A 17,035-nucleotide genomic window follows, 5' to 3' on the forward strand; every position below is an offset into this window, starting at 1 on the left:
AGAGCCACTTTTCATATTTGTTACCTGAGCCATTTAAGTCCGAGCGTATTTCAGAACTGAGGACTGGGTAAGCTAAGCAGAAAATCCGTGATGATAGCGATGATGATTATATTTATCTGCACTTGGGCAGTGGGCAAGATCCCCGGTGATGCACTGGGAAACAGGAACGCGAAACACTGCGTAACCTATGGGTATTTAAATAGGCTTTATCCCTAAAGCCTACACAATGTATGAAACATCCTAATGGCAGCTCCTTTGCTATTCACTAGCATCATGCACAAGTATCCTGGTTTAGCAAGCACTCTATTATGGTTTTTAATGCTGCAGCTATGTCATGTCAAACTAGATCTATGCTCCAGAGCACAAATCAACTGATTTTCAGTCAAGAGACGATAATTAAGAGAGGTCTAGCTCTGAACGCGCTGTCTTTAGAGAAGCTTGCCCAATATAATGGGATAAGCGTCCACCACTTGTGTTTCTAGGAGTTCCACCTGTTACTTGCAATGCTTTCTCAGGAGGGTTTTTTTGTTTTGATTACATGACGTTCATTAAATCAAATGTAATCTGAGCAATGCTTTCATCATTGTCAGTATACAGCTAAACATATGGCATTATTTATCCTGAGAGGAGGAGGGAAGATCCTTGAGGTCAATTCATGGTTTTAACTATTTTAGCTATCATAAATGCACCATGGGATTTACCCAAATCCTACTGAAGTCACTGACAGTCAATCCATTGACCTCACTGGATTTTGGATGAGCTTTCAATCAACAGCTGCCAGAAACCTTCCACTGGCAAACAGTCCCACCAAAGCTTTACTGCCTTCTGCCCAGAAGTACCCATTCCCTTTGCGAATTTGAACCCTAGAATTAAACACCCGTAAGTAATAGCAATTCCCAAATACAAACCAATATGATCAGGGAGATGTGAGAAGGCAGAGAGACCACTGCCATGAACTTGACCCTCGGTATGCATTGGGTGGAGCGAATGTCCCTATCATGTCAACCTGTATTGGGCCGGTGTGTCATACAGCCACCGAGTAGATAGGCATGCTCATCATCACAACCCAGTGCTTTTATCACTTCCAAAAATGCTACTAGAAAATTTCAGAGGGGAAGAGAATAAGTAAAATGACCAAAAGAGGAAGAGATGGAAAGAACTGCTGAGTTGAGACTGTCTTTTAGCAATGCAATATTCATACAATAAGCCTCACAAATAAAACCAATTTAACAGTTATTTTTTTTAACTACATTTCAGTTCCCACACAGTATTGCTGTGTGCCTATATTTTGTTCCTTGCCTTTCAATAATTTAATGGTGCTCACTCTCGCCTCAGCTCATGAACCTACAGAGCTTAGAGATACTTTTTATTAGAGATTTCTTGCCAGGGGCCTTTCTGAAGTTTGCAAAGGTCACATGTCCCACTAGCCAGCTTCCTTCATTATGCAGAACACACACTCAAACCTGTAACTATGAACCAAATGCTAAAGCTGAAAAGTGTATGAAATGTCATGAGCCAACCCATAAATATAGAAACCACACTATTAGAGGGTGGGAATGTGGCCATTAAGGAAGGCAAGTGGAATGATGCTGGAGAACGGACCCACTGATGTTAATTTAGCAATGCCTCAAAGAAAAATATTTTAGTTATAGCAACCGGTAGCCAAGAAAAAAAAAAAATCCGTACTGGATCATAGCAGAATTCAACAGTACTTAACCACCCCAGACCCACTAAAATCTCAACCCACAACTTACTGAATGTGCTCCCCTTACTTTTTTCTCTCTCCGCCACTTTTCTTCCTCCTTCACGGTGGTGTTGTATGTTTATCCTCTTTCTATAGAACAGTATCTGTTGGCCTAACAGAACGTATTACAAGAAACAAAAATGTGTAACTGGCTTGTGACACAGGTATGAACGTGGATGAGCTTGTGCGTATACATGTATGTATACAAATACCAACAGAGGCTGATGTTAGGAGGAAAATGCTCCTCACCTTTGCACTCCAGCTTCCCCAGCCATGAGACAAGTCCTGACTCCTCTCACAAGCTGCGTTTCCATCCTGATCGTTCAGAACCACTGCATTTCTTATGACATATTCTCATTTTGCAGTCTTGTCAAGCTATTTGCCTTACATCCAATGGCAATTTATTGAACTAAACAGATCCATTAGTGCCCATCTCAAGGGCTGGAATCTTCTTTAAGTTTCAGTGTCCTCAGCCTTGCTGAATATTTCTCCCTCTCACATGGAAGAGCCAGTGACTGAAAGTAAAAAGATGTGTACTTGTGAAGATTAAAATCTCCTTCACAAATTGAGTGTATTAAGCATCTGTGCTACTTGGCAGACTTGTGCATCAATTCGGAAATAAAATAGTGTTAACAGCTCTACAAGATTTCTCTCTCTCCTAGCTTCCTGCACTCTGGGTGAATCACATGAGCAAAAAATAGAGCTAGCCTTTTAACCAGTGAGCTAAACAGCTCTTAAGTCAGACAAGCATGATGCCCATGCAAAACACTTCACCTTTTTTGTGCCATTCTAAGCAACAAAAACTCTTTTGCTCTTCGGGGAGTGCCTCTGAATCTGGACGTTACGTAACTGATCATAGTTTCTGTTGCGCTACCATAATGCTTCAGATATTTATTTACACTATTTTCATATTTGTGCCATGCCGGCTCATTACCACATCATGAGGCTGAACTACGATCCCTGCAGTAGCACTGACGTATTACAGGGTGGAGCGTAGTAACTCGCACTGCAAATGAACTCTGCTTCAGGAAACTTCTCTCTGACTGTGCTAAAACGTATGGGGTTTGGGATTCTCACATTTTATTAGGAACCATCATTCTTCTTTTACAACTACATCACCACAAATTTGCCCATTTCTTCTAAGCACAAATGTAGGTCAAGCCTAATGAATGACCTTAGATGGTGCACATACTGTGTATACTATAGCAATACATATTGATATGTGCTCAAAGGGAAAACTGAATTTACAGCTCCTTGAGAACTAAGTCTCTTAGTAAGATAGCTAAACATAACCGTGGGTAAGTGCTTAGCTTTAGGAAAACCTTTTTGGGATTTTTGCTCATGCATGATTGAGAGCTCAGAAAACCTTTTTGCTCTACTTGGCATTATTCTGTGGATCCTTTTTTCAGCACATTAGAAAATCATTAAAATTAAAATGCTAATATTCAATTTTTTACAGCTTAAATTAGTCACTTCATATGTGCCTCTTTAAATAAGATAACTACATTCAGAAAGTCAAAGACCACCAAACCTTATTAGTGGAGCACTGAAAGAAGAAATAAACAGTTAGAAACAACTTTTTCAATAGGAAGGCAGTTTTCTTTATCACTTTCCTATTTTAATGAGTAGGAAAGCGTCATGAACAAAATTTGTTCTTAAAAATGGTAACATTCAGATAAACCAGTAATTTAGATTATAGCTTGTTGATAGGGCGATAATGAATGTATGCACTCATTACTTTGGAGCAAACTTTCTGCTGGGCAAACAGAGTCTTCCCAGCTGCTCTCAGGCAGCTCCAGTGGCAGGAGTCAGGGAGCCATCAGGAGGACAGGACCCCCCAAGGATGTCAACAGCATGTGGGTGCTTTGAGTCCCTGGCACCGAGTCTCCGACCCCTCACATGACAGAAGAGAGAGGAAAAGCTAGGAAAAGTGGAGTTCTCCCTCCTCCCCTGATGATTTTCAAAGGATTTTTCATGAAACAATGAGCTTGACTTTCTTTTAATATTACATCATCTGTTCTTTACAAGACCAGATTTTTAAATGCCTTTAATGATGCAAATAAATGCTGGTAAGAATTGCTGAGGCTCCACTGAAGTCAATGGGGCTCTGCCAATTACACTAGTGGAGCGGCAGCCTCTTTAAGAGGAAAATGCCATGAAATCAGTAGAGCCTACCAGCTAAGAGTGCTGTTGGGGAAATTACAGGAACATCTTGTCTGTGAATTATTAATAAATAATATGCAGTTGAATTATTCACCCAAACAAGTCGTGTATACGTTAAGAAATGTTTTCCGCAACAAGGTTTAAATAGAATGTTTTGTGATTAAATGGGGTTTAATTAACGGGTACAATTACCTAATACAAAGCAAGTACTTTCCTATTATTAAATACTACCTGCAGTAGAACAACTCTATTGTGAACATCCGCTACATGTTGAGGAACCACAGAGACAAATTATTTACAGAAGTACTAATAATTTTTACTGAATTTACCTACATATAGTGATTATGGTAATTTCAAATTTTAATTTAAAACATTTTTATTCCATTGAAAAATAAAAATATGTGACACAGGAATAGAGGTATTGGTGATTCAAGTGTTCTGCAAATAAATTCTTGAAAAAGCCCAGTTACTTAGAAAAGTGGCTCAGGTAAACAAAAGATATAAACTTACGTGATTTGAATCATCACCACATACTGGAAAAAAGTAGCTGAATGGATGGGGAAGTGTTAATAATTATTAATAATAAGCAAATACTTTGTATGAAAGAGTTATTAACTGTAACTTATTTCTCTATATGAATATATTGCTGCCACACATTTAAGATTTTCATTTTGTACTAGAACATTTATGTCTTCTTGTAAATGGAAACAGTAAGACAGTGCTCCAGTATTTCAGTACTGCACCATAACAAACTCCACTATACTAAATTCTAGTACTACCCACTGGACTGTCAAGTAGATTACATTTTTTTCAAACCATGGAAACAGCTCCTGCTGTTTTATCCTTTTGCTTCACTTTTTAAAATCAAAGCTGCTCCTTTGCAAGGTGAGGCTGTTGAGCGCACCTGACACTGGAGACAAAATTCTTGCTGCCCTTGACACAGCCCCGTTATTGTGCTGTTACTGTTGCAGTAACGAGGAGGATCCCACATTCCCATCATGTGAACCAGAATATAAGCAACCAACACAGCTTCTGTTGTAAAGAATTAGTCATCTAAGCAAATACTTGCTCTACACCTAAATTAATAGTAAAAAAATTAACAAATTCAATGTGGGTATCTCTTAAAAAGGAAATCTCCATAAACCTCTAGAAGCTACTTGTTACCCAAAGGACAGGCTCCACCATTCCCTGCCCAAGAACCAGCTCCTGCTCCTGCTCCCACAGCCAGCGTGCCTCCCAAAAGAGTTTGGATGCCAGTCTTGCAATCTACGGTTGCTTGAGCTGTGCATCACATAGTTAATCTACTGTGTCTGTCATTCTATCAGTCTTCCCAAATATTTGGTGACCTCCAGTTATTTTACTGTTTGCCTAGTTTCTTGCGATACTGTACTTCCATTTTATTTTATTTTCTGACTCACCATTAGATCTCTTCAGCACTTTATAGCCCTAAGGTTCACTATATATAATATAGAAAACAATCTTTCATTTCAGTAGGTATTCCCCATTCCATATACACATCTTCCAGCTGCCTTAGGATTCTCAAACCTTCCTTTCTTGTTGCTTGTGTGTCTCTATGATAACTTGTGTGCATATCTCTATCACTTTTAATGAAATAATAATAATCTGTTTTACAAACTTGCTTCAACCAAAGCTGTATTTACAGCACATTTTACTTAACCTTAGGTATTCACAGTTCCACTGGGAAAAGAAGTTTACTTAGACAGTATGATAGGAACATGTTTTCCCATTTATTCTGATGCAAGTAAAAATCAGAGTCAACAAAATATATTTATCCTGGGCTGCACAACACGAGAATTAAAGGAAAAGAGGTGATACCTTCACAACACGGAACATTTTCAAATCAAACTGGTAAACAAATTGAAGTTATGATCACATTTGACAATGTGATAAGACATAGAGAACTTCAAAATTAAACTTTTATTCATAGTACTGCTGTTATTCATGCTGCATAAATGGCAGGACATGATCTCTCACAGTCTCTTCAATGTAGTCATGCAGGAGCATGGGCAGCTACATGTTTTCACCAGGATGTGATTAAATATGTAAGTACATAAGAGAGCAGAACAGGAAGGTAGTCCAGATGACTGTCTTAACTCATGGAAACTCACCTGTGTACAGCAAAGAAATCAGATGCAATGACATAGTCCCTCCTCCACTGCACAGGCAGCTCCTCCTAGGAGAGGACTACGTGGGACCGGTCGCACACGCAGTGTCCTGGTGCACAGGGATCAGCGTGGTGCAGCAGGAGCTTAGAAGTGAGCCATGTTCACGTGGAGCTGTCGTCGTGCTTTTATAAGCCTGTTTCCACAAAACATGCATTCACCGCATCTACTGCTCAATATGCTGAGAAGGAAGGTTTTCTATGAAACTTCTTAGGTCACTGTATGGGTAACATGAGCACTGAAATTCACGTATAACAATAGCAAAGTAGCTAAATAACATGGTTTTTAGGGTCACTTCGAGCATATTTGATAATATGTCTGCCTGAATACCAACTCATATCTTTTTTTTCAGTTCGACATCTAATCACTGGGATGTCAACTTTTGAAAATTCAATCAAATTCAGTCATACAAAAAAAAGGACCAAGAAATTAACTTCATGCATGGAGACAGAAAGACATCTTCCAATTACTTTTACTATGTAATGTGGGAAATATACAATTGGGTTTTCTTTCTGTTTATGCATGCCTCTATAAGAGTTACAGCTTTGTGGGATTAAACAAATGACAGGCTTTGTTTAGAGTTTACATTGCTATAAAGGATTTTTTAATGCTATGGAGAAAATGAAGATTAGTACTGCCATGCTCAACTTTTGTTCCAGACATATTTTGAGTGCACAGGGGAGGAGGAAGCGCTCTAAGGCACCAACAGGAAGGCTTAACCCCATTTCACACCACTTAATCACAGATTACAAATAGCAGGGGACAAGAAATCAACTCTTTTCCCATTCCTAAACATTGTGGGGTTTGTTTCTAAGCATGTTTTTTCTTTGGAGGAAATAGCTAATTTAACATGCCTATTAAGACAAAGGGATGAGTTTTATCCTATTTTTAATTGGGTTACACCAAACCTTGATGGAATGAATGGGTTTGTGGGTTTTTACTACAGAGCAATTAATTTAATATACCATTTACATTCTGCTTGTTATTAAATTCACTAAGAATTAATACCTAAATTAATTAATACCTAAACAACCGTATATACAGAAGTAAAAAGTCCGTGAAGTTAACGAGTGAATATCAGGGCTGCGTACTTCCACTGTTCATTGAATTCTTGTAGTATTTGCTCATTTTCAAATGCAAGCGTCCAGAAACATAACATTAGGTCTATATAGTGCTGCACGCTCCAATGTAGAGCTCCACAGGGCAGGTGACTTGTACTGAAAGAGGAGCCTGAACCTTCAGAGTCAGTCCCTCTAACCATCTACCACCACCTCTCGGAAAGGTGCAAAACTACTTACCACCTGTTGTAAAACTACTTTTAATCTTCTGCTAATGCCGCACATCCAGATGCATAAAAGTTGAGTAATACATCATGAAAAATAAAGCCTAAATTTTTAATATGGATGGAATTGGGTTTGAACTCATGCAATGAAATTTAGTTCTTTGAATTCTGAAGCTTCTGCCACTCAGTAAAACACATAACTTTGAACAGAAGGTATTTGAACAATTCTGCATATAGAGAGAGAGGTTCAAAAGCTTTGTTACAGGTCAAGGTAAGATTGCTGCCTCACAAAAGATCCATTCACCAGAAAAAGAGCGTGAAAAGTGGCTTGTGTGAGATGAATACATTTCTCTCATCAGATAATTAACAAAAAGATAATGACTCTCTAAAAAAAGCGATGGTTTGACATTATATTTTTTTTCAGTGTCACATTGGAGTATGTGGGAAAAGAAAAAATACTTATCCAGTCAGATTACTGAATACTTATGTTGAATAAATTTTATTATTATTAACTAACCAATTGTACATATGAAAAAAGTCCATTGAGACTAAGAATAAACACCTGGAATGTTTTCTTCTGCTATTCATTTTGGATACATGAAAAATCATCGCATTTGAGGCAAACTAATGAGTTGCAGTAGCTTTTCTGTAGAGTTTAAATGTTTTAAGCACTTTATGGATTTTATGGTGCCTTAATACAAAATTTTAAAATGCATACAACACATGTAACATTTGGAAAAGATTTTAAATGCTAACAGTTAAGTTTAGTTGTGAAGTCTTATGGACACATGCAATAACTTGTGAATGCCAATAAATGAATTTTAGAGTAGAATAAATAAGGATGTTAAAAATTAATAACTTCCTGTTTCAGAAAAGATTAATATTAAATAATAACTCTTTTTGCTTTTTGGGCATGTAGGTCTGTTTGGAATAGCCTGCCTGATTTATTTTTGACCCATACTTGATTTATTGTCAGTATCTATATATAAAATACTATAGCCACATCTGCTACCAGACACATTGTCACAGAGCTATCATGTGGCAGTGGCACTTCCAAAAATGTTCCCATCTCCTGCGAGCTTTATTGGTGCGCCGCAGTGAAAGGTTAAAAATACTATTAAATAACGACTCCAGAATAATCATAACAGTCAAAACACATCAATTCTGCCTGACAAAACCATAATGTCATGCAAAACCACTCTCATAACCAAGGTAAGCCATGCTCCTTTGTTTCAGGTTATTTTTTCTTTTCACGAAGACTACTTTTCTCCTGTTCCCTCTGGTAGCTTTGTCTGACTCTCACTCGGGCAGAGTCATGCTGAATACTTGGTTTAACGCCCAGCAGTCCAATTTCATGGCACTCTTCCTGGCATCCAACTTCCATCTGACTGTTTTCCCAGGCAGCAACATGTCAGGTTATTAAATTACATGAGATTATATCACTGGCAGACGTGGTTACTCCAACACTCCGGATATTTACCCCTTTGCTTCATATTGTTTGCTACAATCACAGCCAAAAGCTCAGACAATAAAAATACATCAGTGTAACTTATCCACCAGCCATTCAAACTAACAGCTTAGCTAGCAGTGCTAGAACAGCCTTTTGCTTTGATGTTTTCCCCACCTTCAGGAGCACAGACACGGTAAGAAAAAATAGGGTCCACCTCTCAAACTGCCTGCAGAAACAGTCGGTGACTTCCTCTGGCCTGCGTGCTGCTGACTGTCCTGTCTTTTTATTCCTCTGGATTGGAAAAAATAAGATGTCCTCCTGAGCAAATGATGGTGCATGCTATTAAATCTAGTTATCTTTATTTCTCATATATATATATATATTTTTTTTTTTTTCCCTAGGATCTAACAAAACTGCCCTTAGAACCAGAGGAAATTTTCCTATTGATTTCAAAATGAGTTTTAAAAAGTCTTAAACTAGCAATTACACTGAATCTTCTGCTTTCTTAATATGAATTGTCTGCTTTTCTTGCAGACCTTTCAGCTAATAAGCAAAAATTGTACAAGTTTTTCCCTTATACGCATTTTTATTATACAAATATTTGTAATCTTAACCTTCAGAAATCTGGTAAAAAATGTGTTTTACTAAACATAATTAACAAATACACAACAGCAGTTTGACATTATACTGCAAAGAAAACAGCAGCCTCACATTTTGTAGATTGAATTATAATCTTCCTTCACACCACTGTATTTTAAAATAAAGGCATAAAATATTATTTCCTGCAGAAATAAAACTACAGATAAGGAGTAAGTATTTAAAGAAATAGAAGGATGCAAATATCACGTTCATTTTCATTTGAATGGGATAATTCCAACTTGTTTAAGGAAAATGATATAAACGTCACTCCACTGAGAAATGATTTCTGATCTCTGGTATAATCTAACTATAAGTCTTAATCAAGGAGGATTATTACTGCAAATGGAACAGGCCAGGGTTTGTGATATATCCAACCTTCAATGTTTAATGCCATGTCTAAAAATATGATTAGATTTGAAAGCATAAAAACTCATAAGCCACCTCTTTTGGTGTCTCCATTTTTCACAATATGCACAAACTTGAACAGAGACAATTTTGTAATCAAGACTGATATTGTCTTGCAAATGCCATATTGATCAGCCCAGTGAAGGGATGTTAAATGACATGTTTCAATGTACATGTAATACGTTATATTTTAACAAACAGCGGTGGAAAAAAACTGAACATGAGGTTGCTTCAAACTAGATCCTATGATAGCTCACAATAATGAATGGCCTTAATATGATAAAAATAGGATGAAATAACTTTCAGAATATGTCGCAGATAAATATCTTTCTGGACGAGGGCTCAAAGTGCTGATTAATCATTAATATTTCAAGACTCACAAAATCCCAGAAGTATTTTTTTGCTATCACGGCAGGAATTCTGCAACTTGGAAAAAGTTCAGATGTTGAAAACTAACCTTCGCAGGCAGCATCTACCCCTGGACAGAGTGCGGGGCGGCCGGACACAGGAGGGCTGCAGGGCAGGGTGCGGACCGCCCGCTCCTCACGAGCGGGGCTTCACCCATGTCATCAGCATGACTCAAACATGAAGGTGGGCATCAATAAGTTCTGAAAATAAAAATATTGAAAAGGACAAATTCTCAACAAAATTCATTCATTACCTTTTAAAGATTTTTCTTCTCTAGCTACAGTTTGACTTACTTTGAATTTATTTTTAATTTTCAGTGTAAATTTTAACTCTCTGCTTGTTCTAGGAATATGGCAGGAATAAGCTAATTGGCAGTTTATCAGGGTTTTATACAAACTGGCTGTAGAAACAGCAGAATGGAGAAGTAGCCATAAAAACTAATTTCCCTGCTGTGGTTGGGCAGGGAGCTTCGACATGGCATCCATGTGGCTGGTGTGGTCTGGGAGAGTCGGTGGCCATGCTCAAGGCCTTGGCTCTAGAGCCATTTCTAGGTTTCACCACCAGGATACAAATGAGGGTAATCATACGAAATGTCTCGTGATGCTGATACGCAGCAGAGTCAGTGATCACCATGGATTGCAGCACCACTAAACCTCCTGAGCGGAGATGCTGTGGCTTAGGGACCTGTGGGCATTGGTAAGGGTATCTTATTTTTTCCCCCTTTCCCCTCCTTAACTACATCCTTCCAAGCAGGTGGGATCTCACTGGGAGGAGAAAGAGGAGGGGGAGGGTGGAGGTCTGTCCCTGAGCTATCCCAGCACAGACACCAGCATAACTGACCACCAGGCAATTTTGGCAGTATTAGCTACAGAACAGCTTTAGCACTGGGATATGAAGGTAGCATTAGGAATACATCTAGCATTCAACCTGTTTCAAGCTGTTACTTAATGTTCAGCTTACTTTTTTCTTCTTTTTTTCCCCACCTCACCCACAGCTGCTTAAATACAATACATACAATTTACAAAGCACTGTGAGCTACCTGTTAGCAGACACAGCTAAAATGTGAGTTACACATTCAGCAGGAATTGAGATAATTGAAAGCAATGAGAGGCAACTCAACTTTCAGCACTTTCAAGTTCAGGATCAGTTTGGGAAGGAAGGCTCTTCCAGTTGATAGTTTACTTCTGATTTTAAAACACTGAACCATCAAACTCAACTTTAACTCCAACAACAAAATAATGAGTGGGGGTATGGGACAGAGAGCTCCAAGATGTAACTCCAAAGCAGCAGTAGCTTTGTAGACGGGATAAAATGAAATTGAATCCCCGTCTGAGAGCATAACATTGTGCCATGCTTCACAAAGCAAATCACGGGCGCTCTTTTTGTTGGAGAAAAAAAGAGAAGAAAGAGCCTTTTTTTCTTCCCAATTAAATTACTTCCAGAAAATATTTCCTTGCTGACAAAGTGCATGTCCTTCTAAAGAGAGGAAAAAAGTATGCCAGTAACAAATGAGAATCTATACAGAATTTCTGATAAATAACAAATTCTCTTAACCTGGAGCAAGATGGATTTATAACAGACAATCAGCATATTCATAAAGAAAGAACTGGTGTACTTTTAAGATAACCTTAAATGCCAACAAATTACATAGCAAAAATGCTGTATGTTAAAATAAAAAGTCTTAGTGAAAGTCTCTTTTGTGGAACTGATATTAATTGGGAGTACTTTTTCTTCCTCTTAATTATGACTTGGACTTTGGAAATGCAGTGATTGAACATTTGCCTAATCCTTAATAACTCCACAATAATTCTTGACGAACTTTATATTACTCTTGTTCTAGAGGGCTTTAAACTAATGCCTTCATTACAGGACTAACTGGTTAACAAGATGGGCCCAGAGTCCATCAATACCAAAAAAATCAGCATCATATGGGAACAGACCCATTAATATGAAAAACAAGAATCAGTCCATCCATGTGATACATTAGTCTTGTGCCCGCCAAAAATGAAAATCTGTGACTAAATTAAAGATTAGGTCAGGAGAGTCAGAGAGTCCTGACAAATCCTCGAACATTAACTCTTGCTATAAATGCAGCTGTCAGGCTTGACAGCCGTTTAACCAGGCAGAAATTCCCAAATAAATTGTTACCCACACTGTGTGCTGCTCAACCTCTCAGACAGCTAATGGCTGACCTTCGAAGCACGCCGCAAATTACCAGGAATATTCAACAGTCATTTTTACAATGCTGTTACTGACAGACCATCTCCAATAAAGATTTATGTCCTACACACAGAAACTGTATAAAGTTTACCTGTAATAAGTTGAAGTGCCTCAAGGAGTACAGCTCTTGAGCAGTCAATACCGTCCCACCTTCTGCTGATGTTGTTCCACACGAGACGTTCATCAAAAGTACAATACGGTGGAATAATTATAAAAGAGGAATTTCTTTTGTGCTAACATACTCATTTTAATTAGAGGTCATAACCCACTTTTTGCTGTATTCATGCCTTGCATTTTTTGTCACCGATATTAATTATTTCATTATAAAAACAGCAGCACAAGCTTTGAAGGCAATGAGGTATAGATTCAAAGGTGGAGTGGGGGGCAGGATCCACAAATCATCAAAAACTGAATAAAATAAACTGTAAAAATTGTGGCATCCAGTGTACACCACTTGTTAGAACTTAAAGGGTATTTTTAAATTGCTTTATGATTGAAAAAATGCTGCCTAATTAATCAGAAACACATCAAGCTAAAACTACTAGTAGAGTCAGAGAGAGTAATTGCCACTATTATTAGGAAATCAGCATATTATTTTCTGGAGTTTATTCAGTCATTAGGTGCTCGGCCAAAGAAATATCCCTTTGCTCACAACATGAAAAATGGTGACATACCACATACCGAAGAAAGAAATGAGGAAAACGCAATACAGAGACATGATGGACATGGTTTTTATCTTTGACTGTTAGTTGAAATTGGAATGAGCCCTCAGGCAGGAGAATCAGAGAGGACAGAAATGACTAGCTCTTCGGTCTCTAAGCAGTAGCAGACATACGAACCAACGGTAGTGGTCCTAAATCATGGTTTTCACAGATACATTTCCCTTCAGGTTCACAGAGGGCCCAATAAGGACCTTTTTCACACAGCACCACTGTCTGTGCAGTGAAATATTTGGACCAGTACTCTACTTTGTAATTTAACGGTTAACATGTTTAGTATTATCTCTATAGGGTGTTATCCTGTGTTCTCCTTAAATGGGAAACTTGGAGGAAGGAAATTTTCCACCTAGGATGGTTTTTTTTCCCAGTATTTATATGTTCAAATGAGCAAGCAACAAACAGAGGTCCCTTAGGATACATTCGGCGCTATTCAATGGAGAATTATGTGTGAACACCACATACATGCATAGTTCTTTAACTACGCTTTCGCCGCACAAATCCTACACCTTATCATTAATTATCTGAATTGCAGATGAGCCAAACATGAAAATTCACATCATTTGTGTACAGAAAGTTCACTGAAAAGTCATTTTTCTATCCTTATCCGTCACCCGTAAGAAACTCCCAGTGCTGGGAACCACCGAGCTGCCCTGAGCTGGAGTGCGGGCAGTGCCGTGTTTTACACATCAGCCACCCAGTTGATTTAAGGCACTCAAGTGCAAACAAACAAGTAGAATTCTGGTTTTGCAGATTTAAGTTTTTGAGTAATGCCTGTGGCTTGCTGAAAATCCTTTTTTATTGAAAATTGAATATGTCAGCTCAGTCATCACTTCAATTTGTTTTAAAAAGATTTATTAGGGTTTGATGGTTTTTCTTTTGCTTGATTTTCACGTATTTTCCTGATAAAATTAAAATCATTGGAGCTTCCACTAGAGAAGAACTTCATCAGTGTGTCAGTAGGAGCATGATGTTAATAAAACACTTTGGGAAAGTTTCTTACCGAGACATTTTTAAACTTTTTAGGAGGCGTGAAGAATTAATGGGTATAGAGAAATGGAAAGTACAACACTAACAATGCAGTGGAGCTGATCTTTAGTATTTTGTATTTACTACAGTACTGTCCTGAATTTGTCTGTTTCACTTTAATACCACAGAAACACAGTTGTCTCCTCTGTTTCTTATACAGGCGGTCACGCAAAATCTTTATATTAACAACTTCTCTTGACAGCATTTGCGATAGATAGTATTTTAATACTCACTATAAGCCTGAAACATCAGGAACCTAGAATACACTTATAATTTATCATTCACAATGTCATTAAAAGGCAGAAGGTGAATTCAAAACAGCCTTCACCTGCGCCTTTCTCGGGAGACTGGGAAGCCCTTTCCAGCTACCCAGCTGCTGCAGCCGTGGCACGACACTGAACACCAACTCTGCCGGTCACAGCACGCAGGTGGATCTACACAGGTCCATGGCTGGGGCCTGGAGGACGTGGCCCTGGGTGCCACCAAGCTGGGGGCACCGGCACCAGCGGAGCTGAGCGCGTGCCAGAGAGTGACATTTGGCTCCCTGTACCACTGTTGCTTTTTGTGTGGCTGGGTGCAAGACCCTCCATTCCAGCTTCTTTATGAGTCATTGCAATGCGTCCTTTATCTTTCAAATGCACCCACTGTCACCATGGCACACCGTAGCCGTAACGTAGATCTTCTCTACAGTGCAGCTCTCATCAGCCAGCACAGTAGAGAATTAGCAAGGTCCCCTGGAATAGCACAGGGAACGTCAATAACAGACATCAATTAAGCCAAAAGGACAATAGCAAAATACTCCTTTCTGTTGATGGACCCTGAGGATTTGTATGAGGGACAATAATTAGACAAACAGGGTTCCGTTAATTACCCCATTGAATTTTAGGAATCTCATAGACTGAAAATGATCCTCCCATAGGCTGTCAAGCTATATAACATGCATCCAATATACCTTATCATAGCCCTCAATCCTCTCCATCATGTCCATTTTCAATAGGTGACTGGCCTCCACCGACTGCAGGTTATCAGCAGTGGCCAGCTCCGGATGGCAGTGAAAGCCCCGTGCTTCTGACAGTGAAGAAGCTTCATACAAGGGTGCTGGTGGTGTAGTTCTACAATAAGATCCATTTGTTCGTTCCTTTGATACTCTTCATTATCCCGAAACTACAAAGGTATTTTTCCCATCCTTGCAGTTATCTGCCATCTCTGGAGAGCACTGAATCTCTTTCCTGAACTCTGGAGTAGCATCATACCAAATGGGACTGATCCAAGACAAGCTCTTCCAAAATGAAGTAGTTGATATGATCATATTTTGCTTTTACAGTTCCCTTCCAGTGCAACCACAAACAGACTAGCTACTGGTTGTCCTGGTTTCAGCTGGGCTAGAGTTAATTTTCTTCCTAGTAACTGGTATAGTGCTGTGTTTTGGATTCAGTGTGAGAATAATGTTGAGAACACACTGATGGTTTAGTCGTTCCTAAGTAGTGCTTACGCTAAGGACTTTTCAGCTTCCCGTGCTCTGCCGGGCACACAAGAAGGTGGGAGGGGGCACAGCCAGGACAGCTGATCCAAACTGGCCCAAGGGCTATTCCATACCATATGGCCTCATGCTCAGTATAGAAACTGGGGGGAGCTGGCCGGGGGGCAGCAATCTCTGCTCGGGAACTGGCTGGGCATCGGTCAGCGGGTGGTGAGCAATTGCATTGTCCATCACTTACTTTGTATATTCTTTTATCATTATTATTTTCCCTTCCTTTTCTGTCCTATTAAACTGTCTTTATCTCAACTCACAAATTTTTCTTTTTCTTTTTTTCCCTCTCTCTCCCATCCCTTTCGATTCTCTCTCCCATCCCACTGAGGGGGAGTGAGCGAACGGCTGTGTGGTGTTTAGCTGCCTGCCGGGTTAAACCACAACACTGGTGGGGTTGTTACCACTGCTTTAACCATGGCTGCTGATAACAAAAAGAGGCACAGTATGGGCAGAGGAGGTCCACACTATGGATCGCAAGGCAGTGACAAACACATTAGGAGAATTTGCCAAAGAGCCCAGGGCTCAGGAAATGCAGTTCCAAATTTGCACGTATCCTACCAGAGCAATACGTATGGCAGGAGTGGCACAGAGGCACAGGATAGACGTAAATACAATGCAGAGTACTTAAAGGGGAGAAGTTTCTGCAAAGCAAGAGCAATAATTCATAGCGTACACATTGGCTTCATGGCCCCAGTTGCACTGTGTCAAGTAAAGTGTATTCCAGCTCAAAACAAACTCACCTCCCCTGCCTTCCCGCAAGTCAGACCTCATCCTGATGATAACTAGTCCTTCAATATATTCTTCATTGGGATCCAAAACTTAGTATGTTTGGTCCTTATATTTATAGGTACAAAAAGTGCTTTGAAATATAATTTTCAAAAATCTAAATGGATAACTGCTAAATACATATATAAATTAAAGGTATTGTGATAATAATAAAAATCAAAGCTTAAAATCTTATTTCATGAAGCTTGAAATAAAATATACCCTATTAATATATGTTTCAAAGTGTTATACTTTCCTTTGGTACTCAACTGTAATGAGATATAACTTCATGCACTCTCTAGGTATTAAGGGAAATATAATATGTACCTGCATAGGAATTCCATTTTGATTTAGAAAATTGTCTGCCTCCCACATATTATGCTATGCCAGCAGAAATGTTTAAAAATAAATTTAAAATATCCTACTAGCCAGTTAAAATTACTTAAAATGAACATTTGGGATAAGCTGTATGATAGACATATGAAAACACCAAGAGTAAG

This window comes from Ciconia boyciana, chromosome 7 (assembly GCF_034638445.1).
Source record: "Ciconia boyciana chromosome 7, ASM3463844v1, whole genome shotgun sequence".
NCBI lineage: Eukaryota > Metazoa > Chordata > Aves > Ciconiiformes > Ciconiidae > Ciconia > Ciconia boyciana.